The 24,862-nt window shown below is 39.1% G+C and overlaps 2 pseudogenes; both read right to left on the reverse strand.

The window, feature by feature from the left end:
• Positions 1-19,886, reverse strand: part of LOC115691349 (disease resistance protein RGA2-like) — a 42,445-nt pseudogene extending 22,559 nt beyond the window's left edge.
• On the reverse strand, positions 9,821-16,270 carry LOC115691375 (glutamine synthetase leaf isozyme, chloroplastic-like; annotated as a pseudogene).
• Positions 19,887-24,862: the final 4,976 nt, after the last annotated feature.

Below are 24,862 nucleotides of genomic sequence, written 5' to 3' on the forward strand. Positions count from 1 at the left end.
AAGTTATAGCGTAAATAGACGTGGTTATGAGACATTGCGAAGTATCTTACAACGTTTTACGACACTGCCTTGAATAATGACAACAAGAACAATGGGATTTTGTATATTAAGGAGAATGTCCATTACATTTTCACCAATCAATATATTTGACCTTTCGAATTTAATTTTTCTTTCGAATTGATTTAATTTGATTAATTAGAAAGACACTTCAGGTTCATTTGTATTGTAACACAATGGATGAAAGTTGTTATAGATCTTGGAGGCATGAGTCCATAACAAGTTGTAAATTCGGTTACGTTTGGCTCATGCTTCAGTTCAATTCTATCCTACAACGCATGTTACGGTCGATCTACTCATTTGCATGTTTTTTTTGGTCAATCAATGACTACCTGGTTTGAGAAAAATGGATGAAACATTCTAAAGGCTATATATATCGTAACAAGCTCTAAACCCATTTAGCTTGTTTTGTAACTCAGTTTTATTGGGTCCTCAGTTTACGATCCGTTACTAGTGCAATAAGCCGAAAATTAGTAAGTTACAATGGAAATCGCCTTGATTATGATGCATCCCTCTAAGCTTACGACTTATCACAAGTGCGATACTTCAAAATCAACAAAGTAGCAATGGAAATGCACCTTGGCCACGCATTTGCTTCCAGCTTATGATCTATTACAAGTGCTGAATTTTGAAACTTAGTAAGTTAGAACAGAAAAGGCCTTCTTCGCGATATATTTGCACTAAGTTAACGTCTTTTTACTATGCACCTATCCTCGGTTTTTCGTTTTGGGGACGTGCGGAAGTGTCATTTCAAATTTTGACAATCATAACAAGTCATTAAGTAAATTCAATTATGTATTTTCATAATATTAGAATAAATGTGCCATAATAACATATTATTTCCGTCATACCAAGTTGTCAACCCTATTTGCTTGTTTTGTAAAGACCAATTTGTCAATGGGTGCAAGAAAGTAAAGAATATTAAATATAAAATTATATTTTCACTGTGAGGAAGGAGTGAAATTATTTTTTCTAAAAAAATGTGAAATTTCATACGGAACTACCAAGAAGTAAAAAATATATAAATCATTAAAACATGATAACATGAATTAAAGTTCTCCAAATAGCAAAATTGTGCGCTCATTTCCTATTTTTAATAAAGCTTTACATGTTCTATTTTAGAGGGCCAGTTTTAGATTAAGATGTGGTTAATGGTCAGATTTTTATCAATGGGTAGTGGGCTATTTTGAACTAGCATTTAAGATACCGTGACCCTCCCCAACGGCGAACGGTTGTCGGGGAAAGACGGATTCAGAGGTATTCTAGACCTCAATCAGCGTGGGTTCTCCCAAACTCTGACCTTACGCGACATTGGGAAACTACAATTGCAATAAATCTATTTATGAAATTCAACTTAACTAGGAGTCGCCACTAGCCTATCAAAGGCCGGCTAGAAACCAAGTGAGGTACGAAAACATACCTCGCTTCCTATGCGACTAGAGATCTAGGGTCGGGCACTTAATTACATTAATTGTTTAACTAGTGCCCTTTAGATACCCTAACTTAATTGATTAATTACCCAAATGACTCAAGCAATCTTTCGCCATTTTATTAACCTAGGCTACTTAATGATAGCCATGAATGAGTGCGTAAGCATGTAAAAGTAGACAATCACAAATAATACGATAGAAGTATAGTGCAAGAAAGTAAACCCAACAAAGTATCAAACAAATTATAAACATGGCATCGTTATCAAGCCTCGAGATAGCAACCATCATAAGCTAAGTCCAAATTGACTCTAATTTCTTGTCCAAAATATCAATATATTCAAATCTAAGCTATGTCAAAGGTAACCACTAAAACCCCTAAACCGAAGGCATGCTCACTAAATAAAACTAAACTGCATCTATCGCTGAAAACCAGCTTCTAAACTATTTTCTGAATTTTATAATTTTTTTTGATTTTTTGAAATTATTATTATTTTACAGATAATCGTGACTCATCTGTCACCTAAGAAAAGATATTTGTATTCCCCGAGCACCACCCTCTTGATGCTCATTTGTTCCCAGATTCGCCTCGCCTGTAACCTAAGAAAAGAAACAATAAACTCGTCAGTGAACTTTCCATCCATATCGACACGTTCGAAGCTCAACTGATATTTTCCCCCTCAGCCAATCGCGACCTTCACCGAGCTACCGCCATCGACCGACACCGGACCTCCACAATCAGCCGCCATTTTCGGATGCCACTATCATCCGTCGACCCACTCGAGCATCCACGTACATAGTCACCACGTGACCGGAGCAAACGGGGTGTAAGAAGGAATTCAACGGACAAACCGGTATGGACTCACTTTAGGGATTGTCACCACTCACCAGGCCTTCGCTTCACCGACGAACCTCATCGTTTGACCATGAGCGCGCAAATGGTTCGCCAGGAAAAAAAAAAAAAAACAGAGAAAAGACATTGCTCAGAAATATTCACGGTAACCATGAATCGTACTAAAGGGTTTCTACACACCAACTTATCGAACGAACGCTAATATATAGAACGGATCAAGACGTGCTCGGATTTGGACGGAGACAGAGATTCTAATTGGAAATTCGTCAAACAGGTTATATGCACCAGCTTTAAAGAAATTTATGGTCATCGTTTCAAATCGAGATTCACAACTACGCTTGACAAGACCCAATATAGGATGTTTTTACCAAGGGGAAGAAGTTTGAACAGAAAAGACCGCGATTTCTTTTGAAAAAAAAAATTCACAAAACACTTAGCCACTCTCTTCTCAAAACAGGGTATCATGGTGGATTGAGCCTTACCTAAGCGAAAAGGGGTCTCGATCGTGGTTGCAGGTCGCGGTATAAAGATGAGGCTCCGACAGGTATTTTTCTAGTCGAAACCAAAGTCGGTTATGAAGCTTGCACCGAGAACAAAGCTTTTCACGCTTCGCGGTCGAAAAACAGGGAGGGGAAGAGTAATGGAGTTGCAGATCTGGAATGACCCAAAAAATGGAAGCGATGAGGGCCAATCGACGTCGGTATGGCAATAGAGAAGCTCTCCGGAGTGCTCAATACAAGTTTTGAGTCGGTGAGATTGGCAACGACAGCCACAACTTCATCTCCTCAGTGACTGTGACCGAGGGTGACGCTGCAATATGCGGTGATGGGGCTGATCTCCAACAAATGATCGGCGGCGGCGGCGATGAAGGTGTAGCATGGGGAAAGATGATCGGAAAAGAGGGAGAACACGATCTTCGAGAGCCACTTCGAACGTCAAAGAAACCACCTTATGTTTTTTTTTCTCTTCTTGTGCCGCAGGCCCCCTTCTCCAAAAAGGGAAAAAGAACAGGTTTTATTCCTTCTCTAGAGTTTTGTGTGGAAGCGATCTTGAGGGTTAAGTAACTCAAATCTTATAGTACCAAGTTTGATACTCTGAATGGTCAATCGGCTTCTGAGGTTTCATAGATTGAAACTTCTTTAATCGGATTCGACGTCTTTAAATTTCGCTGTCCCTAAATCAAATGTCTAAAAAAAATTAGAAGCTAATGAAATTCTTCTTTTTCGATCAAGGGTCAAATTCTTCGATTTGACCGACAAGTCAACCTTTGGCCATTTTTATGAACAATTAAAATCTAAAGGCCTAATTCTGAAAACCTACGCCAAATTGGCAGCTTTATTCTTTACGCTTTTCGTGATATTTTTTTTATCTAGAGTTGACTCTTTCTTTTTCAGGTTTGACCAACAGTCAACCTAAAAAAGTCAACCCTTTGTTTATTAAAATAAAAATGATGCCTAATTGCTGATGAAATGCAAAGCTCCTAACTTCTGCATGCAAATTAAGATACTACAGACACTTAGCTAATTTTTTGGTCAAGAAATGAGACTTGCCATCATCGGGATCTCGGACCTCGGATTTTCTAATTTGGACCGTCAGGAATATTTAGGTATCAACATAAAACTACTTATTTAATGAGGTTAGTAAATTCCTTATAGGGATGATATTTTTCCAACCATGCATATAAGCTTTCAAAGAAGTAGGACTAATTTAATGGGATGTTAGTAAGTCCCTTATACGTTGCTATTTTACTAACCACACTAGTAAAATGCTAAAGAAGTTGCTAACTTAATAACTTATTGGGATGTTTGGTAAATTATCTACGGTGTCGGAAGTTTACCACTCAATCTTGTAAACTTTTAAAGAAGTTGGCAAATAATTAATTTCATGAAATGTTGGCAAATTCCTTATACGGTTGGTATTTTGTGTAAATTTTAAATATGTTGGTAATTTGCGAATTTATCAGGTGTTAGTAAATTCCTTATAGTGCTATTATCTTATTAGCAACAATGGTAGAATTAAAAGAAGTTGGTAGCTTACTAATTTGTTGGGATATTAGTAAATTTCTAGTAGGGTTGATATTTTGCTAAAGTCACTTGTAACGGTTCAAAGAAGTTGATGAATTACTAACTTATTGGAAGATTAGTAAATTTATTATAGTGTTGGAAATTTACTTGTAATACCGGTAAAATTTAATATGAGTTTGTAATTTACCAATTCATTTGAAAGTTGGTGAATTTCTAATAGTATTAATAATTTCCTAACAAGTAACTGGACAATTGTTAATATCTAAATTTTTGTCAAATGATCATTTTCAATACTTTAAAGAAAAAATTGGAACTTGCTTTCATACGAAAAAAAATGTCTCATTAATTAAATGTCGAGTTCTTACAATTTAGATTACTCAGGCATTTAGTACATTTTCTAAAATAGAATTAGTTTTCTTGGAATCTGCTTTCTCAAAAATATAAAAAAATAATAATATAATAGCAAAGTAAGAGAGAACGGCGAGACTCCTCCTTCTCGGCCATTCTTCCCACACACACGTACAGCAACCGCCAACCACCGCTAGTCGCCAGCCTTCCATCTCCGGCCGCCACAAACGCACTCGGCACGGTGTGCAGCTGGGGGCGAACTTGGTGACCTCAGCAGGAGGGAAGTACGGATCTCTCTCTTTGCTCGGATCCTCCATGGAGTATCGGATGAAAGTTGGGAGCTGAATGCCATGGATGCAAGAAGGAGAACCAGAGACGAAAAGCGGAGGATGCAATCGACAGACTCCACAACCCAATCATGAAGCTCTGGCGAACGTGACTCTCCTATCTCTCTAGCTGGAACGGAACTCTTTTCCCTCCTGATTCATATTCGGCAGAGGCTCAGCCGACGCACCAGAGGCTCTGTTTTCGGATCCTTTATTCCCGCTGGTTCAGGAGCTAGCTCTCCGCGTTCCAATCTTTGTCCATCCGTTCCTGAAGCTCCAGACGTTCGTGCTGCACTTTGGCGATGATCGTAGAAGTTCCAGTTTCGCATCTCCAACGAATAAGCTAAGTCAAGCATCTCTCTGTTCAATTGCTTGCTCATTTTCGTATATTCCGGTCTCTATCCATACTTGGTGTTTCTCGTCCAGATTAAGTTTGTCGCTGATCTCTTCAATGGCCGGGCTGGAATCTTGTCGTTCTGTCGGTGATGGCCGGTGCCATGTCTTCAGGTTTTTCTCAAATTCTAAATTCAGATCTAAGCGTTAGTGTCATGTTAAACCCAAACAATATATGTGGGTGATTATTCTCTGATTCTCGAAGTGGATGGCGCTGGAATTTCACGGTAAAAGAGAAGAATAAGAAATTGGATGAGATATCGAGATCGACTCGTTGATATGAAGTTCTGAGTCAATTTAATGCCTTATTGGTTCAAGTGTGCTTTATGCCTTGACATTCTTCCCAAGAAATTGGAAGTTCATTTTTTAACGGATATACTGGTTATAATTGGAAATTGTTCAACACCAAAAATAATTTGGTCGTCTATATACCTATGTGTGCCTGGCACGTGAGTAACGAAAGGCGCGTGAATGACATGCGGCTAAGGAAAGGCACGTGAAGGACACGTGAATAAGGAAAGGTAATCATGTGTACAACACACGAGTGAGATGGTGCACATATTGGTCTATCGACAGGTACAAGAATCAACACGTGCTGATCGATGACGATAATCTTTATTATGACGTGTCCAGTTATTAAAATATGGTAATGGACAATACATAACCAGTAATATTGGCGCCGGCAGAAGTAACTAACATTGAAGATATGCACTAAGGAAGGAACGGTCACCATTCAAAAAACCCATTCATGAAGTGATCATCGATGGCCATAAAATTGTCTTATGCGTGAAGAGCAGTTATATAGAACAGCGATTGAATTTACGGAAGCGAAGAAGAACAGATAAGGTCAATGGGAGTTACCAAGCATCACCTAGAAGCAGTTACTATGCGGAAACAAAAGGATATGGACGAGGTTGAAAGAAAGTTGCTTAAAAGAGCATAACCGCCAAAAACATAACTGCTGAACATCATCAAAAGACGGTTACCATTTTTCCTATAAATACCACTAGTGGAGCGACAGAAAGTCTCCTGCACAAATCAAATAAAATGTTGTCTTTTATTTATCTTTAAGCTTTCATGCACAGTACTTTCAATTCTTTAGTTATAGCCTTTAGTAGTAGCTTTCAAATTCACGTCGTCCGGCGTGTTTCTTTATCCCTGAATTGCGTCCTTACCCAATTTCCGACGTAAGATTCTAGTGGAGTCGAGTCTTATCGCCGATCAAATTTAGTCGAAGTCTGTTTATACTTGTATCCATTGGCGTCAATACTTGGGTTTTCGACCAAGTTTGTTATGAGGAACCCGAGCTCAAAAGCTTCTCCATGTGGGACTTCCCTTTCTTTAGGGGACTTCCAAGCCATTGTACATTTTGGGCTTGTCGTTGATTAACTTTCGACACAGTGTTCAAGTTTATATCATTTCAATTTAAGCTAGTTGATTCTATTACTCGCTTGGATATCTTCTGTCCAAAATCGCTACAGAATCCGGTCCTTTTTCTTTTAAAAAAAAGCCGAAGAACTATTTTCGGTGAAAAATATTTCGTCGCGGGATTGAATTCTGGCGAAATAGAAATTAACAATTGTATTTCCTCTCGTATGATTCTCTTATGTTTTCCCAGTGACATACCCTTTCTCAAGTACTTGCGATTTCTGCTTTGTTTGCTCCTTAATTTTCGAGCAGTAACATCAAGTCCAAATTATAATTCCTTGCTGCAATCTGTAATCTGTGTTTGAATGACCATCTCAATCTATGATGCTTGGTTCATTTTTGCTCTGTTTCATACGTCGACTCAATTGGAATGTTTCCTATATCGTATTCTTATTTTGACTTAGTTGCACAGTTATTTTTATCTCGGATACATGTGCTGAAGCTGGCGTGTCAATTATAAGTCGACAATAGGAGAATCGGTATACTTATGAATTGGTACCTCGGTTTGTTAGCCCACGAATTTCAATGGCCAAATGTCTTCTTCAAATGTTCGAGTCCTGTCCTCAAATGAATGGGCTTGGTGTGATTGTATGAGATTTCCTGACTTTTATACAATGTGTCACTTGATTTCTTTTGATGTACAAATGTCATTCTTGGTTGAATCATTCTTGGCTTTTTCTTAGTGTTCGTCATCGTCACTGTGGCTTTGACTGGAAGAGTCTCAAGATTGAATCTTTTTGTTTTGTATCTCTTTAGGTAGTTCTTCGTTCCACATCTTCTATAGTATTTGAGAGTTCTTTCACTAAATCGCTCTCCTTTTTAATATATATATATATATATATATATATATATATATATATATTGTTTATGTCTATCCATCTCTAGGTATGTGGTCTGTTCTTCCACTAAAAAATAGATATAAAAAAATGAGAAATAAAAAAATAAAAATCTCAAAATTGCATGTATGGATCTCTTCCATACGTGTCTTTGTTTCAAGTTTTGTTTAGTGGGTATCTTTTAGTAGAGAATTCATTTTTTGTCAGAATTAGCCTTATATTTAATTCTAGCTCACAGGGACGCTCAATAATAAGGCCGTGGGGGAAAATTATCCAAAACGTCATAAACCTATTACACCAATTCAGTCATAAACCTTTTAATTGTGCTAATTGAGTTCAAAACATTTTCCCGTTTAGCCAATTAAGTCAATTAGGCCAATTTTAACTGGAAATTGCAGACGTGGACGTCGGCCGTTCTACATGGCATGGCCGGCATTGACGTTGATAATTTTTTATAATATTCTAATATTATTAAGTTTAGAATTTTTTTAAAAATTTTCGAATTAATTTTTTTTTTCTTTTCTTCTATCTTCGTTCTTTACTTTTTTCTTTTTTCTTTTTCCTTTTCTCTTCATTTGTTTTGTTTTTCTTTTTCCCTTTTTCCCTTCGCCGGCCTTAGGCAAGAGCAGGGGTTGCCCTCGCCTAGGCAAGTGAGGGCTCAAGCTCGAGCGTCCCTCCCCTAAGGCCAGCAAGGGCAGCCCTCGCCCGAAGCCCACGATCTCTGCTGACCATCGACTAGGCTTGGCAATGGCCAGCGGAGGAAAAAAGGAAAAAAAAAAAGAAAAAAGAGAAGGAAAAAAAAGAAAAAAGAAGTTAAGAAGAAATATAGAAGAAAAAAAGGAAAAAGAAAAGAAAAAATAGAAACATTAATAACAAAATTCAACAAAAATATTAAAATATTATTAAAAATTGTCCATGCCAACGCCGGCCATGCCATGGAGGACGGCCGATGTCCACATCGGCAATTTTTAGCCAAAATTGATCGGATAGACTCAATTGGCAATACGTAAAAATGTTTAAGATTCAACTAACATAATTAAAATGTTTAGAATTGAATTGAGAAAAGTGGAATAGGTTTAAAAACTTTTTGACAAGTATCCTTGAGGCCATGTGTATTCTTTGCTCAACTTGTGTCGGGTTTACTTTCCAAACATTGTTCTTACTTATCTTTGTAGCATTTTTTGATGCTTTGTGTCGATCTCTTTATATTGCCTTCATGTTTTGATTAGTATATCTTCATTTCAATTAGCTGAGTGCACTCTAGGATCAATATCAATATAAACATAGCATGGACAATCAATCAAGTTAAGGTATAGAAATGGTACTAGTAAGATAAATTAGTGTAACCAAGTCCCTAGATTTAGATCTCTGGTTGCATAAGAGTGAAATATCCTCTCATGTTTCATTGGGCTCCTAACTAGCCTCAATAGGCTTGCGCTTGCAAAATCTCGCGTTCGCACCGGCTTGGCAATACCATCAAACCTCCTTGGGGTTCCTCTTAGGAGGGTCATGACAACATTCGAGTTACCGGTCACTTTTTTTTTGTCAACATTATTAGAAATTATCAGTAATTTCATAAATCTATTAATTGCAGAAAATTTTTCAGATTTTCCCTTAACCGGACCCTAGAATCGCCGAGGAAGTCCAACCAGCATGTCTTCTCATCCTTATGTCAAGAGAAACACCTATCTTGCTTCTTCAATTTTGCTATGTGCTAGATATGAATGATTGATAAGTTAGCATCGGTATCATTATTAGTTATTTGTTCTACTGTTGAATAAGACGGTTGAATTGGTGTGAGGAGATGAAAAGAAAAAGGACCTTGAGTAACATTCAATTCTCTAGAAGCAAATTGGTAGGTACTGCCAAATTGCCGTTTCTATGGTTGTACTGCACTTTCCATGTCAATGAGAACATTTCTTTGCCTCGCAAATAAAAAGAACTTGCCAAGTTGCACGGACAAACTTGCGCAACACTGAGAATTGCATTCTGTTTATTCTTCCCAAAGTTCTCTCAATAAGACATTGGAAGAGATGAAACTATGCATCTCATGTTTACTGAATCAAAAGTCAAACTGCCTTTTATTCAAAAGAAAATTGGACATACCAAATTGAATGAATTCAGCATATGAGGACATTGAAAATTTTGATGAATTACGCTGAAATGTCGAAGTAACTCAAAATACAAAGATAGGAAGATGTTCATGACACTAACAGGTAATGGTGAACTCAAATGCCCAAAACGGTGAAACTACTTGCAAATGCAATACAGGATGAAACCAATGTAAAGGAGACTAGGTCTGAGCCTGGACATCTAATTTTCTCTCCCTCTAGGAAGCTTTATTTACATGAGGATCTTCTCTCAATGAATATGAAGGAAAAGCGGTTCATAGTATCTCAGCTTGGAGGTCTCCATTGATTTAATTAATGCATTTGACCTTTCTTAACCAGCAGCTCGAATTTTAGACCTTCAAATGCTAGCTTCCAAGCAGCAAGAGCTGCAGCCTCGATGGTGCGCTCCCATAAAATTGAAGTTCCAGCAAGTAACGAGGTCACGATGTATGGGTCCATGTTTGAGGCAGGACGTCTATCTTCCAAGTAACCTGTATATCATTTTAAGCCATTAACTAATTAAGCAAGGAAGGTGAACTTTCTATATTTTATTGATATTCAGAAATACTGACGCATTCCAGAAAGTTTTTTGAGGCACTAAAAGAACAGAGATGTCCAAGTCTTAACTTCAGTTTAGGAAGCAAAACTGTGGGAATGCTTTATGATTGCAAAAAGTAAAAATTCCTTGCATAGTAGCAAGGATAGAATCAACTGAGACCAAGAAGGATAAAGAATACTTATATATATATATATATATATATATATATACATATATATACATATTATTTTCTCATGGTAGTGTTTATGGATTTATCTATCGAAGTTGAGCATCTCTGATTGATATTCAGATAGAGCACAAAAGGAACTGGTATGGTCATTGTTATAGTACCTTTTCCTTGCTTCTTAGTGTCACGGCCCATACGGATTGAGCAATCATGATTGGCAACTCCCTGCATAACAATTCAAATAATTCAGGCATCACAACAAAATTTGAGGTCAATAACAGTGCAATCTTCGAATTTGACTAACGGCTGGCATGCTTCTTCTGAGCATTACCCAAGAAAATATGTCGATGTTGGTTATTTCATGCTTCCCGTCAACCTTCTCTCATTTCCTTCTCCACAGGTGCTAATGTGCTCCTCGTGGCGAAGTGAGAGATTTAGAATTGCCTTCTTTATCACTTCTGAGCCTCCCTCTTCTCTCATGCTTTTTGTATTGCAGAAAAGACGGGGAACACGCTCTTTAAAGTCCTTCTATGAACAAAAATACTTAACCAAGTCCATGTTATTTCTATGGTGTGAACCCATAGTGTGGCATCCTGCACAATTCCAGTCGCATTGAGAAGGAAGGGAATGTTTTTATCAACTTTGGGTTAATATATTGCGTAAATGGTGATGGTGAAGTTAGCTACCTCTATCGGCTTCGGATCTAACGTGAGGACAACACCAGCTTGCTCAGTTATTCTCTGTTATATAAGCAACATAAACGATCAAGTATTTGAATACTGTAGAACGTGTCTGTATGCACTTACTCTATTTGCCGTTAATGGCATTCCATTATTTTCTTGAGCAAGTACTTGAAATTTCACCTCAAGAAGGTATCTTGAACACCATAGATGATCTCCCGCTTCAATTCCCACGCTTGGTCCTACTTGGTATTCTCACTACACAATAGAAGCCAGTGTGGATGGCAACAGTTATGTGCTTCTTTCTTTCTTTCTTTCTTTTTCCTTTATATAAAAAAACAGGCAAGATGGGGGTAAGATATTACCCGGCCAGGCATCACCTCTCCATTGGTGCCGCTGATGTTGATACCAGCATATAAGCAAGCCTTGTAGTGAGCATCGGATATGTCTCGGCCGAATGACTTAACGGCCCCAACACCACAGTAATAAGGCCCCTAAATGAACATAAAACCTCACATCACAATACAAATTTTCTCATCAACTTAGCCTACAATCCATCAATATATTGGGAAATTCATTGGGAAACAATTTCTCACTTAGGGACCTGGATATCCTCCAACAAACCAACCCAATGGCCATTGAACATTTGTCTGCAGTCGGGTGTTTTCTTGTTCAATCCCATACCTAATATGAACATTTAGCAAAAGCCATGAACTTGTCTATTTCAAAAATTTCTAATTCACAATAGAAAACTCATGCTTTTGGATTTCCCACCATGAAACTTCATTGATAACCTTTGGGTTACTGCAAATTTCGGCAACCCTGGCACGTTTGTTCGCTGGGATCAGCTCACCAGCTGGTGTGTATAAATTGCAAATAACCTACAGACGAACAATAATTCTTCGTAAACTAATTGAAACGTCCTTTCTTGTTTCATCAACCTGTTCAGATGATCTGATGGATGAACAATTTTTGACAACATAATACTTATTTCGTGGATGATTACCATGATATTGTTACTGCCTCAGAAAGGATCCTTGAAAATTGCTTGAGGGTTGTAAAAAAATCAAGAACTTGATGGAATGATGTGAAGGTAAATATAGTACGAGAGTTTTTGGTTTATGTCATCTTACGATTAGATCACTTCACTATCCTCCCCTGGAGCTTGACCAGTACTTGATCCATACTCAACAGCTCTAGGGATCATCTGATTATTCAGGAATCAATAGATCAGTAGCATGTAGCATGCAAAAAGAAGAACCCTACATATTTTATTGTTGCTATTCATACCCTTGATGTGCTGTGCAAATCTACGCCAGAAACTCCGATCCTAACTCATAGTTAGACTAACATCAAAATGTGAAATAAGATTCGCTAATGCAAAAATTGAAAGAAAAAAAGAAAAGGTGTCAGTTCAGATCGAAGAAAAATGCGAACTTGTAATCTCTGTACAGAATAGTTCTAGTGTTGATCATCTTTTTGTGGACCACACTTAATGGTTTTAGGCATTAAAACATACCAAATGTATTCTACAATCATCGTAATGGTGTAGGGCATTGCGTCCAAGTTGAGAAGACTCTCAAGCCTGTAATAGTATTGTTCTTGGACTTCAAAGCATACGCCCTGAACTTAGAAAAGCTCTTGGTGTTTACACTCTTCTTCTGTTTCAGCAAGAGAGAATCCATGCGTTTGCTGTCATGGGATTGGCCATCAATGAGTTCTTTGTGATCCTCATCTGGCATTGTGTCGTCAGTGCCAAAATTTGCGCCATTTCTGCCTAGTCTGAAAAATAAGGCAGTGTCAGTAATAGACATATCTACTTAAACAAAAAACTGAGGAGCTTAATCTCATGGATGATAATTCAAACAATGAGCTCTATTTGTATGACTTGGCCTTCTGGTATGCATCAGAGTTTAGTTTTGAAATGATAAAAAGAATAGACTGGTACTTCAAAGAAAGGGTCTCTTTCGCAAGTGCCTGCACTGAAAAGTATAAAACCGTTTTTTTGAAGACCAATTTCAAGTAGGAAAACTTACATGTTGAAGCATAAATAGCGAGTCTTATTGATTGCCCTAAGGATGCCACCACATTCTCCTTGAAAAATTAACTAAACACAGCGACATAACAATACTTCTCCTTTTGGAATCATTTCAAGGTTATTCTCAGGCCTCATTCCCAAAAATGAGCTCGTGAACATATAAAAAACTGAGGGCAGTTACATAGTTGAAGTAAGCAGACTGCAGAGTGCAACAGTTTAAGAGATTAATGAAATTCTACCGTGCCAAGGATCAATCAGCAAACATATTATTCTGATATTTCATTAGATATAATGGATGATCAACTTGTGAATTTTGCCAGTGCACCTAATTCTTTCCTCTCGCAATCAAAAGGCAATCACAATGAAGTAGTTTCTTCTTTCACAAACTTGGCATAATTGCAAAGTACCCTTACCAACCACTTCGGCGAAAATATCCATAAGATATCGCCATGGCAGAGCAAGACTACCGAACACAGAAATTATAACTATGACCAATTGAAGTCACAGAACAAGAAAAATCTTAGACGAGTGGATACAAGAGAAATCGATTCCACGCGAGGTCCACAACACAGACTTACAATTGGTAGTGATTGATTTATTCATCAAAAGAAACGACAACAACAACTATTGCTTCGTTCATTCATTCTGCCTCACACAATACGCATTTCTTTTGCAGACATTATTGTCACAAAGAGATGAAGTCCATGTCAATTGTCAACCAAACAAAATGAACTGGACAATCTTGCAGTGATCAAAATGAAGAAGTCATAGATTAGACTCCCAGTCCAATTGTGATAAGACCTCTTTTAATGTCAAAGATTTATTCAGTTGCTAAAAAATGCCAAAGGATTTACCTTAGAACCGCTGCAGAATGGCTGAGAAGCAAATCAAGAATGTCAATTGCTGTCAAATGCTAACTATAAGATCACTTCTCTATCCTCCCCTAGAGCTTGATCAGGACTTGATCCATAGTAATTCCACTTTGGAAGTTCAAATGGGAGACGCTGCAAGGGTATCTCGGAGATCGAGGACGGGTCGAGTGTCCCGTATTTTGAGTTTCCCCTTTTGTAGAGGAGTTAAGTTCGCGAACCATTGTCCCTTTTGATGAGCATTGTATGTATTTGCCAAGTGTAGGAATTACAGTTATTGTTTTGTGCTATTGTTACCCCTTGTCATTATTAATTGTCCGGGGTGTTTCTATTTGCTTCCGCGCGTGCCTAATCTCTGATGTTTGGGTTGGGTCGGCGACGCGTCCTGGGACGTCGCGTTCAATGATTGACCATCGCGGGATAATCGCGCGCTCGTAGGGTGTGGGGCGTGACACAACAGGTCTAGGGATCGCCTGATTTCAAGAATTAATAGATCAGTAGCACATAGCGTGTAAAAAGGAAAAACACGAAATATTTTATTGTCGCCAATCATACCCTTGATTTGCTGCGCAGATCTATGTCGGAACCTCCAATTCTGTGGGAACACATCGAGATAAAGTTATTTTTAAGGGAAGCAAACCAGAAGCCGTTCAACAGAGAAACATATCATCACTTCATCTGTGAGAGTTGTCCAGAACTGTGCAGGCATTTTGCTCCTTGTGAAATCAAATAAGCAGATTGCACACTATATCTACAACATGAGTCACGAGCCAGATTTAATGAGCTTGGAGTTGGATGAAGAAAAGTATGAATTTTCTTCATTTTTCTTGCATGTTCGGGATTAAAGCAATGTCCAAACCTTTCAGCGATCTGTCAATGTCCCCCAATCGAATCATGTAGCAATGATAGATAACTTTATCAACTCTATGCGTAGGATGTGAGATATCTTGTAAAAGTCCTCGCCTGCATCTTTGTGGCACCCTCTCCTCCAATTTTGAGCAACCTGCGATTCTTAGGTGAGTATAGATTGGCCTTCTGGTATGCACGAGAGTTTAGTTTTGAAAAGATAAAACAATGGACTGGGATACATCAAAGAAAGGGTCTCTTTAGCAAGTGCCAGCACCTTTACCCTAAGCTTAATCTCATGAAACCACATTTTGAAGACTAGTTTCAAGTGTGAAAATATTGCATTTTTTAAGCATAAACAGCGAGGTTCGAATACAATTGCCATGAACAATTTTACGCACACAGGTTTCGATAGAGGTAGAACCTTAATGATCGAGTGGCGTAGTCTTAGCCCACTTGAAATTGATTCTAGCCCAAAAATAGAGGGATAAACTGAGAGTAGATTTATAAAATCTTACTTATTTTGCAAGCATGATTTCCAGAAAACGAAAGCGGTAGAAATCAAGAAGATGGAATGGTTAAAACAACTTAGTAGCACAACACCAAGAGCAGCGAAATGCGGTACGACATCGCTTCCATGTAGATGACAAACTATACTGCTCATGAAATACAGAGCATGATGATCCAAACCAAAATGCTTTTGAGATAGCAGCCACCGACCGCACATCATAATAGTTTTCGAGCTGCAAGTCCAGTCCGAGGAGCCAAATCAGCAAACTCGGCTCATCTTCACCACCACATCAAGCAATGAACCCAATCAAAAGATACAAAAACAAATTCATACGACGTCGAACAGAAGTACTCAACTTTGATAAGGAGCCAGGGCAAAGTGAGAAATTCTCTAGAGGCACCAACAATTCAAAGATAAAAAAACACCGCAAAAAAGAATTAACGATGCTAAACTCAGTGGCAATTGTCCTCTCTCCATTACCAAATCAATGTAGCAAACCCTTGCGCTGCTAGCGAGAACGAATGTGTTGTACTCTGTTCAATGCGATGCCTTAATAATCCGAATTAGGCCTCGCGAAAGAGCTCAAGCAACGGCTACGACAAGATTCTCTGAACATCAGAACGCAACCCGTCGTCGACCTTCTCTCTCTCTCTGTGTCAAGAATCAGCGAAAGCGAACACGAGTTTGCAAAATCGTGCTGGTTTTCCTCTAGGGTTAATTCATATCCCCAAATCGAATCTAGTATCGAAACACAAATCGAAAATTATACATGTAAAAAACTGGGTAAACAAACAAGGTCCTCACACACCTTCATATTTCAAAATCGATGCGGGGGATATGAGCTATCTTGTACCAGTCCTCTCCTCCATCTCTGTTGCACCTCTCCTCCAATTCTGGGCAATATGCGATTCTTAGGTGAGTAAGGGATGCAAGCCTTCGCATTCCTTCGGGTAATGACGTCAACGAGGGGCAGAAGATGATGTCAAGCCGCTGAAGTGATTGAAGGGCCACGATCTGCTCTGGTAATGCCGTCAAATTGTAGCAATGGTAAATTGTGAGACGCTCGAGATTGCTGGCCTGTAGAAGCCACTGTGGGAGAGATGCTAGTTTAGGAAGAGAATGGATGTGCACGGATCGGAGATTCTGGAATCCTCCATGGAAATCCAAGATGATGAGGTTGCCGCTCTCGTCTTTGCATATATCCAGCTCATCACAAATAGCGATAGAGAGATCCTCGAGATTGCTGGCCTGTAGAAGCCACTGTGGGAGAGATGCTAGTTTTGGAAGCCGATCGATCCACAGGGACCGAAGACTGTGATGGAGTCCTCCATGGAAATCCAAGATGAGGTGGTTGTTGTTGCCGCTTTCATCTTTGCATAAATCCAGCTCCTTACAATTCCATATATGGAGACGCTCGAGATTGCTGAGCTGGAGAAGCCACTGTGGGAGAGATGCTAGTTTTGGAAGTCCATCGAGATCCACGGAGCGGAGACTGTGAAGTTCCAAGGTGAGGTGGTTGTTGTTGCCGCCGCTGCTTTCGTCGTATCTGGATAAATCCAGCTTCTCAGAATCCGAAGAATCGAGATTCACCAGGTTGGATTGATGCCGCGTACCCAATGGTGGTGGTGCTTTTGAGAGGGAAGTTAACCCAGGACAATGCCATATGCTAAGAGATTCGAGTGAGGCGAGACTTTTCCAGCACCCCTCGGGCACACATTCTAGAGACTCCATCTCCTGGATTGCCAGGCTCTTCAACTTATTAAGGCCAACTATCATATTTATCAACGCTGGGTTGGCATTACTCAGCGTTAACTCCTCAAGATGCGGAGCTGGTGGGACAGCTTTCAATTTTCCACAAGTTTCAATCTCCAATCTCAATAGATTAGGAAATGATGCTGTCGAAGTGGATGAATGGCACGACTCGATGTCTTCCAATTCAGGCAGCCGCAATATCATTAAAGACTTGAGGCCAGGTAGTTGGCCTAGTGGAGGGAGACGTTTACATCTTCTGCAACTGGAAAAGCCTACCTCGACTAAACTGGGCAAGGAAGACAAGAGGCTATCTATCATCCACTTTGGAAAGCTCTCACCTTTATATTCATTGATCGTCAACTTCTGTAGATTTGAGTGCGGCTTCAGTCCATCTAATAGCACTTCATCTCTATTCCCAGTTACGGCATCATCAGTATCGAAATCGCCCCATTCAAGTATCAAAGATTCCAGAGAATGCTTTCCTATCAAGTTCGCAGCCCTCGATTCTGCTACTACATTTGTCACACTTCCCAAATTCTCAATGCAAAGGCTTCCCCGGATGTTATTAAGCTCTTTTAGCTCCCCAAGTCCGCAACAATCCTTAGCAAGAGCTTTATCTTTGGGCAAAATGAAGCGTGTTAGCCTATGCAAAGAACTCAATTGCCCTAGTCCGCGTGGCACATAACGAAGTTGATAACAACCATTTATATCTAAATTTCGAAGGCTGACTAACTTCCTTAGACCCCTTGGCAATTCTTTAAGGGAAATACACCCGGAGAGATTAAGCGTTTGCAAATTCTGCAATCTCATAATGGAGTTAGGAAGCCTTTCGAGTGCTTTATTGTGAGAAAGATTGAGATACGTGAGATGCTTCAACTTACAAATGGACTTTGACACCTTCTCGACATATGTGGTATGCAGATCTAAGACGCGCAACCTCTTGAAACTCTGAATGAGTTGGCGTAGATTTGCTTCACTCGTTGGTTCCATTTCCTGATCACTAGCAGCACACAGAAATGTTCTCAGTGCACTTGCTTGTATGCGAGAGATTGGAAGTTCACCCATCAAATTGAAAGTTGAACCATATGATACGTGACGAGTTCTTTTGGGTATGGATTTTCTATCATCCCATGCCACCCAACACTCGGTCCCTGCAACTAAGCAAGCTAGATCATGCATCAAATCATGCATCTTACAAGTCTCCTCGTTCGTGTCTAGATCTTTCTCAAAATCTTGGAAGAAGTTACTCCAAAGTAGATCCATGAAATATCCATGAGCAATGTCTTCTAAATGCTGACTTCTATTTGATTGCTGGATAAATCCTTCTGCCATCCAAAGATCGACCAAAGTCTGCTTCTTTATCTTATAATCTTTGGGAAACAATGAACAAAACGCGAAACATTGTTTCAAATGTGAAGGAAGATGGTCGTAACTTAGCCTAAGAATAGATTTTATGCCTTCTTCCCTTTGAGACACATCTGGGAGCTCATAATCTTTGAAATGCGACCATTCAGGTTTAGTTTTCTTAAAGAATAGTATACTCCCAACAGTTCGAACAACCAATGGAACCCCATAGCACTTTTTAACTATATCTTTGCCGATAGCTAGCATTTCAAGATCTTGTATCTTCTCTTCTTTTCGACAAGCCATTTGCATTAGTAAATCAAGAGATGCACTATCAGATAAGTCCCTGAGATAATGAGGTGGAGCAGTCCCGGTGATCTCCGCAACCAAAGGAAGGCGTGTGGTTATGAGGATCTTGCTTCCTCCAGCACCTCCCATCAATAAAGTTTTCAACTTTAGCCATGTTTCTCGTTCTGTAGTCCACACATCATCTAAAACTAAGAGATATCTCTTTCCATCAATTACTGTTCTTAGTTCACTTTGCAATTGTTCGATCGCAACTTCCAGTTAGTTCTTTGTTCTTTGCACGAGCTATGATATTTTTCACTATTTTGTTCATGTCAAAGTCATTGGAGACACAAACCCACAATTTCAAGTGAAAATGTTTACTAACCATCTCATCATTATAGACACATTGAGCAAGTGCCGTTTTTCCAAGCCCACCAATTCCAACTATTGGAAGGATGGAAACGTTCTCTTTCACATTTGAATCCAATAAAATTTTTATAACCGTCCTTTTGTCATCATCTCTACCTTTAATATCTCCTTCACGTATAAACGAATGCGTCTCTTCTCTCTTCCTCCAATCTCTCTTGGGGCGTTCGTCCAAGTGGAATTTCTTATAAGCCTTAATGGCTTCTATTCTCTCCCTCACTGCTCTTAGTTTGTAACTCATCTTCACTTTAAAAGCAAGCTGGTTTGAACTTGAGAAAAATGTTCTTACCTCCTTCATCATTTCATTGTGGCCCCTCAATTCTCGTCGCATAGCTTCTATATTGAATTCTTCAAGCACGTCCTGTGCATCATAGAAAGCTTCTTTCAGTTTGTCAACCCAAACTTGGATTTGTGGACTCTGGTGGTATTGCTCTTCTGCATGGTCTAGTACAACTTGAAGAGTGGAGACGGTGTCTCCGAGCGCCTTGAGTTCATGCTTGACGCCCCATAACATTCCAACCGTTTCTATCGCTTCAGGAACTAGATTAGCAACGATCTTTCCAGCAATACCAACGATGACAGCTTCCGCCATTTTTGTTCTCTCTGTCTCTCTGTGGATAGGAAAATATTAGTCTAGTCGGTCCAAGGTTAGAGACTTCTCACGACATGTATAACAAGTTAAGGCTGATGCTCACCTGAGACTGGTAAATCGAAAGCCTGACTAATCTAATTATCAACTTCTATGACCGACTTTACCTGTTATAGATAGGAATTCTGATCATCCACGCAAGTCTAAATAAAACATGAGGACCCACTGAGGTCGCATCCGATGCTCGCAAGAACACTTCTATTTTTTCAAAGGCTTCATTCTTTACCTTTTTGTCAAAAAGATGACCTATCATTCTTTATACTCTTGGATGGATTTAATGGATGACAAAGTTGGTAACAAAGTTTACGATATAAACCTAGGAAATATTAGTTTACTTTGATTCAGGTAGTCTAAGATGTGAGCTACGATTAACTAGTTATTGATATATATATATATATATATATATATATATATAAGTGTGTGTGTAATTATAATAGGGATTCTTTATGTGAAAATAGAAAGTTCTATGCTTTGGTAACATAATGGATTTGTTTACATTCTGATGCCAACACTTCACCTCTCAATTCAAAACTCTCCTTCATATTGTCACGTGACTTTGTTGCTATTATTTTACTAAAACAATATAGTTGATCAGGGAAGTTCACTCTCTTTGCTAATCTCTCGAAATTATTTGCTTCCCATGAATAAATGCTTCTACATTTTTTTGTGTTCCTTTATTGTTTACTATTCTTGAAATAAATAAATAAAAACTGCCTTAAAGATTTCTTCCCATGCTAGGCAATTCCAAAACTTGCACATTTATGCAATGTAAAATCCTATATTTAGTTTGACCAAAAAAAATTCCTATATTTAGGTCTCGAGAAAAAAAATCCTATATTTAGATTTTAAAAAATCCCATGCATGGGCAATATGACGGACATACCCATCGCTTTTTCTAGCATATACAATATGTATAAAATCTCTTACTTTTTCAGTTTCCTATTATAATCATATTGATTAGCTTGGAATTCTTCACTCAAATCAAATTTATAGCTTTTCTTTAACAATTACTATGAGACAAGTCATCTCTCTTGTCTTTTTAAGTCTGGCTCTTATTTCTAACCCCTATCACATTCTTCTTCTTATTGAGCTCTATTCAATATACACAATAAAATCTTTGCTGAATTTAGTGTTTAATCATACAATTACCTTGCCACTATCTTTTAATCTAAAGTTATTTTTGCCTTTTCTATTAATGACTTATAGACAGGCTGTTCTTATTTCCTTTATCTAGATTCAAATTCAAAACATTGCAACAACGTTTATTATTCTTTTTACATATAAAAAATGCAACAACTATTTATTTTAATATGCTTATAATCGTTTGTTTTTCATACGAAGTATGACTAGTCTTCTTCTGCATAATTTATTATGCATGTCATGTATCTACTTTTGTTAAATTGCAACACGCTCATCCTCCCATCAGTAACAGGAACGGTCTTAATCATTATTTGTTAATGAAATTTTCTCTACAATCCCTTTTGCATACTTCAATGAATTCTCGTGTAGGGTTTGTTTCATATTTCATAAATATATTATTCCTTTATACAATTTCCTAAATTTACTAACAAATAGCATTATCAGGGACTTGTTACAGGTTATTTCCCATGAGCATTGCATCAGAAACGAGACTAAATTAAAAAAATTAAAACAAAAATAAGCCTTTAATTGTTTTGCTGATGCTTGAGAAAGTGTAGAGCTTGAAATCCACCGCAGGAGGCGGACCAACTTGAGTTGTTGAAGATAGGAATTCTCATCCTCTACGCACATTACAAGATGAGGCCTAAATCAATATGCATGTGGGACCCACCGTGGTCGGGTCCGAGGTCCGTGATTGGTTTGTCTAAGATTTTACGTGCTTCGAGTGTTTACTCGTCTAACATGTTCTTGAAGGCAATGAAAATGCTGGCGAAAACAAATCACTGATCCTATAGTTCAAAACAATAAACCAATGCACGCATGGTGAAAATAACCGAGAGTGAAATTACCAGGAGTATGGGTGATACCGAAGGACCGAATTTGACAGCAGCGAGCCTGAATGAAATGCAAGCAACAAGATAAGAAGCAGTGAAGAAACGGTTCCAAGGTCCGTGATTGGTTTGTCTAAGATTTTACGTGCTTCGAGTGTTTACTCGTCTAACATGCTTGCAAAGGCAATGAAAATGCTGGTGAAAACAAATCAGTGATCCTATAGTTCTTTTTTTTGGTCGGAAGTGATCCTGTAGTTCTTTTTTTTTTGTTGGAAGTGATCCTGTAGTTCATAAAACAATAAACCGATGCACGCATGGTGAAAATAACCGAGAGCGAAATTACCAGGAGTATGGGTGATACCAAAGGACCGAATTTGACAGCAGCAAGCCTGAATGAAATGCAAGCAACAAGAGAAGAAGCAGTGAAGAAACGGTTCTTGAGTGCTGCCTACATTTATCCTCGTCGCACATCATATAGAGAAAGAAAAGAGGAACATTCCTTTCTTATGTCGACACTACAAGGAAACCTGGGAATTAATCCCTTTCTTTGCCTCCTAAGTTACCGTTAACACAAGAAAGGGATTTCTTTGCACTGCATTCTTGCAAAAGGGGTCCCGTCTGATTACTTTCTTTTGTTCGACGGAAACTTTCTTTCATACCCAATAATCATATTTTAGCAGGAACAATTTGATCTTCCATGGAATCTTGCAACAGTTAAGTTCGTTTTAAAAGGGTTGAAAAATCTGTATGTTTCACCCATCCATCGGTGGCCGCGTTGGTTTGCGCTCAGTTCCTTTCACGAGAGGTCCTGGGTTCAAACTCGCCCATCGGTGATTTAAGTGGGGGGTCGTGGCGGTGGGATGCTGCGCTAGCCCCCCTCGAGGACTAGTCGGGTATCACTGCTGGTTTGAGCCCTAGCTCGCCGGCCGCGCGGACACCTCGGTTATCAAAAAAAAAAATCTGTATGTTTCATATTGGATGGTCTCCCCAAATCCTTTTTTCTTTAACGACCTTGCAAAGAATATCTAATCGAAGTTTTTTCCTTTTGCATTATAACCATAGATAGATTGATTTTGATAATTAGGTACTCTTTATAGTATTATTTTTGTTGCTTACACTTCAATTGGGTATTATCAATATATTCTTTTTCCGTATTATGTCAATGCATTTCCTGAATTCATGAAATTAGATATTGCCTTTCTTTTTCATTTGGTTAGGTATTCTTATGCGATAGTCTCAATGCCCATTGGCAGGCAAAGGCTATACCTTACTGTTCATGATGGTATTAAATTTTTTGCTGAACATTGCGTGACAATATATTTAACAAATAATATGACTATAATTTCGAACATAATTTTTAATATGCATCTCAATTATCTATTTGTTTAGGTGATGTGGCTAGAGATTCTAGTCATCAAGATTTTTTTTTGTTAACTATTGGAGTCTTGCTTTTCTTTTTGGAGATGATTGTGTAAAAATTTTAGTACACTCGGGGTTGTCGACCTCATGAATTTCTAATATCGTGGTTCATGTCGGTAAATGCACTTTTTTTAACTTCAATATTAATTGCGTAATTGCAATGTTATGCCAGGATTTTACTTTGATTTTAGTTGATTATACAACTCTCTAATTAAATTTACATTTGCATTAAACTATCTAGATTTAAGATTAGTGAAACTTTTCAGTGTACTTGTTGATTTTACTTGAATTATTCTCTTATTGGTAATAATTGTACATTATCAAATTGTATAATTGATCATCCTTATGATTCGATGGTATCTTTAGCATTACCATAGAGGTTTCATTCATGGTCTCATCTTTGGAATCATAAAGGCTAGGGAAAATTCCATTTTGGTACCCCAAATGGAAGCGTTTTCTCAATTTGGTACCCAAAGTGGACACATTGTCAAATAAGGGCATGAAGTGTCCAATCAGTCTCAAATAAGGACCCGAAATGCCTAAAAAGTCTCAAATAAGGGCCTGGGTCACGGGCTGGCCAAAATGCCTGCCAGCCGGCAAGAATGTTATCGTTCCGGCATCGAAACAGTAACTTTTTTATTATTTTTTCCTTTCTGTGTTTTCCTTTTCTGTTTTTTTTTTCCTTTTCCTTTTCCTTTTCCTTTTCTTTTTTTTTTTCTTCTCTTCCTCCGCCAGCCATAGCCGGGGCTGGCGGAGGTCGCCCGCCTCAGGCGGAGGCGGCCCTCGCTGGCGTCGGGTGAGGGCCACCCTTGCCTGGGCTAGGCGAGGTCAGCCTCGCCAGTTGCCGGCAAGGTCGAGCCTGGCCAGATCTGGCGAGGGCTCAAGCGAGACCAACCTCACTCGACGCCGACGAGGTCGAGCCTTGCCAGCGGCCGGCGAGGTCGAGCCCTCGCCAGATCTGGCCAGGCTCGACCTCACCGTTACTAGGCGAGGCCAACCTCGCCAGTTGCCGGCGAGGCTCGACTTCGCCGGCGTCGGGCGAGACCGGCCTCCCTCGACGTTGGCAAGGTCAAGCCTTGCCAGCGGCCGGCGAAGCTCGACCTCGCCGTTGCTGGGCTAGGCCAACCTCGCCCTACAACGGCGAGACCGGCCACGCCCAACGCCGGCGAGTTCGAGCCTCGCTAGCGGCCGGCGGGGCCGAGCCCTCGCCAGCGACCTCCGCCGACCCCGGCTATGGTCGGCGGAGGAAGAGAAGAAAAAAAAAGAAAAGGAAAAGGAAAAGAAAAAAAAACAGAAAAGAAAAAATAATAAAAAAGTTACTGTTCTTGTACCAGAACAGTAACATTCTTGCCGACCGGCAGGCATTTTGGCCGACCGGCGACCCATACCCTTATTTGAGACTTTTTGGGCACTTCGGGTCCTTATTTGAGACCGATTTGGCACTTTATGCCCTTATTTGACACCGTGTCCACTTTGGGTACCAAATTGAGAAAACGCTTCCACTTTAGGTACCAAAATGGAATTTTCCCTAAAGGCTATGTA

This window comes from Syzygium oleosum, unplaced genomic scaffold, assembly GCF_021117445.2.
Source record: "Syzygium oleosum isolate NSW1041296 unplaced genomic scaffold, Sole_v2.1 Sole_v2.43, whole genome shotgun sequence".
Taxonomy (NCBI): Eukaryota; Viridiplantae; Streptophyta; class Magnoliopsida; order Myrtales; family Myrtaceae; genus Syzygium; species Syzygium oleosum.